We start from the raw sequence: 2,799 nt of genomic DNA, 5'->3' as shown, positions 1-2,799 counted from the left end.
GCAATGCCATAGGTGTCCCATTTTAGTCAACTGGTCCACAATTACCATGATTGTATCATAATTTTCACTCTTCGGTAGGCCCGTCACGAAGTCCATCGATACCTCCTGCCATGGTTGTTCAGGGATCAGTAAGGGTCGAAGTACACCAAGTTTTCCGTGGGTATTTGTTTTGCTCCGTTGACAGGTGTGGCAGTTTCTGACATCGCTGGCAATATAGTTTCACATAAGGGGCCAGTAGTAGTCCCGACTAATGAGTTCAAATGTTTTTTCGTGCCCTGAGTGTCCGGTGGAGGCAGCATCTTGGTAAAGTTTGAGGATTCAGAGTTTAAGAGGGTCGTAGTCGGGTACGTATATGTTGCCTTAGTAGAGCAACTGACCTTCGACCTCGGTGCGTTCAGTGAGTGATATGTCCATTGATTGTCGTTCACTTTTGCTTCGCATATACAGTATTCTTTGAAAGAATATGTCAGAATTATATACTTCATTAAAGAGTGTGTTCAGTGAGACGTTCTTTTCGGTGGGTTCATTTGATAAAGAACCCGCCAACAAATTTAGCTTTGCTTCCAGATTTTCGTTTTCCAATACGACCTGATTCTGATGTAATTGCCTTTCATTACCCTTTCCAGGGAGATCTCCTGATCTCCTTGTCAGTGCATCTGGTTTCCCTCCTTATTTCGCTCCTTGTTTCTCTGGTCGAAACTTGATGACGAAATTGAACCGTGAGAGATATTCTGCCCAGTGTCCTCATCTCCGGTTGAGTTATTTAGTACTTATGAAATACTCGAAATTTTATGCTCGGATATAATGGCGATTGGGTATGTAGTTCCTTCAAGTTCAGGTCGCCATTCCTCGAACGATCGGATAATTGCCAATTGTTCTTTATCATAAATCTCCCAGTTGCATTCGGCGGGGGGGTGTTTCTTTGAGAAGAATACGACGGGTCAGAGAACATTATTGTCATCGTACTGTGGGAATACCAGCGGATAAGTAGTCAGAGGCGTCGGTTTCGATAGTGATTTCTTTTTTGGGGTCGAAGTGGGCGAGAATGGACGCGGGCGTGATGGTGTCTTTAAGGGCGTTAAAGGCGGCTTGGGTTCCGGGCGTCCATTCAACCGATATAGTATTCTTACATGTCAGTTTCGTGAATGAGGAGGCGAGTTTCGAGAATCCGTATATAAATCGGCGGTAGAAGTTTGCAAACTCTAGAAATTCTTATAAATCTTTAACTGTTTTGGGAGGCGTCCAGTTTCATACTGTGTCAACTTTCTTGGGGTCCATTCTGATCCCGTTGGGTTCGATGATGAGGCTGAGGCAGGTGGTGTTTTGCGTGTGAAGTTTGCATTTCTCTGAACTTAGCAGTACTCCCTTTCTTTGTAGGGCTACGAGGGCTTTTTCAAAGTGTACTTGGTGTTCTTCAAGGGCGTCACTGTAGATAAGAATATCATTCAGGTAGGCTGTGCAGAACATGTCGAGGTGCTCTCTGACGCAGTTATTGATTAAGTGTTGGAATTTGGCTGATGCGTTGGTGAGACTAAAGGGCATTACCGTATATTCAAAATGGTTGTAACGTGTACAGAAGGCTTTCTTCCATTCTTCACCCTTGGCCATTCAGATTTGGTTGTATCTCTATCGAAGATCGACCTTAGTGTACTACTGGGCTTTGGAGAGGCAGTTGAGTGTTTCATGTATGAGAGGCAAGGGGTAACGGTTCTTGACGGTGAGTTTGTTGAGCCCCCGGTAGTCGATGCAGAAGCGGAGGGTTTCATCAACTTTTTTGACAAACAGGATGGGTGCGCCGGCAGGTAATGAGCTGTCCCAAATAGATCCTTTCTCGAGGTTGTTCTCTATGTATTTCTTAAGCAAGATGAGTTCTTCGCAGGACATACCGTAGAGTGGGCCAAATTGGGGCTCTGCTCCTTCTTTGAGCAGTATTTTGTGGTCGTACGGGCGGCATGGGGGCTTCTCATTGGCGAACTTCTCATCCATGATGATTTGAAATCTCTCATATCAGGTTGGGACTCGATTCCTCCAGTCTTCCTTGGGGGACTTGCCCATAGCTTGGTTGATCTCCTCTATAGTTGTGCTAAAGATTTGGAGTTTGTCTCTTTCGGCAAACCGGCAGTGAACGACTGAATTAATGAGGTGGAAGCGGTGTGGTGGTGCGATTCCTTCAGTAGTAGCTGGGTTCATAGAGGAGTTGCACTTGCGCTTGCAGTAGTCGGAGTCGAACGATATGTTGTTGTCCTTAAACCATAGTGTGGCATTGTGCAGCTGAAGACAAGCAATCCCTAGTACGAGTCGGTAAGAGCCAGGTTTGGTGATGAAGAAAGGGATGGTTTCGTGGTGAGAGTCGATTGACAGAGGCAGGTAACGCAGATTGGTGATTTGTCCAGAGGATATGATTCGGCCATCAATGACTTCTAGAGTATGAGGTGATTTGAGAGGAAGGAATGGGAGGTTGTTATGGCGTGCAAATGTTTCATCAATGAATGCGAATCCGGAGGAGCCGGTATCTATGAATGCGTGTATTTGAATGGATATTATATTCTTTACAATTTTTCTCAAGGGGCGATGGTAGCGAGTATTCCGCAGGGTACGATATGCGACAGTAGGAGCTGTCGAGTTAGTCAAGCGAGGTTAAGCGAGGTGCAGAGGTCTTCGTGGAGAAGAGAAGTAACAGCGTGTATATTGGTAACCAGCGTAGATATAGAAGTGGTTCTACCTGGTCTAGTATGCCAAGTACGAACAAGTATATAGTAGATTGATACAGAAGATAGATAGATAGATAGTTTTATTTTG

The sequence above is a fragment of the Morchella importuna genome (assembly GCF_003444635.1).
Source record: "Morchella importuna strain M04M26 chromosome Unknown Morimp01GS037, whole genome shotgun sequence".
Classification (NCBI taxonomy): Eukaryota; Fungi; Ascomycota; class Pezizomycetes; order Pezizales; family Morchellaceae; genus Morchella; species Morchella importuna.
The sequence above is the reverse complement of the archived record's forward strand: the minus strand, read 5'-3'. Positions refer to the sequence as shown.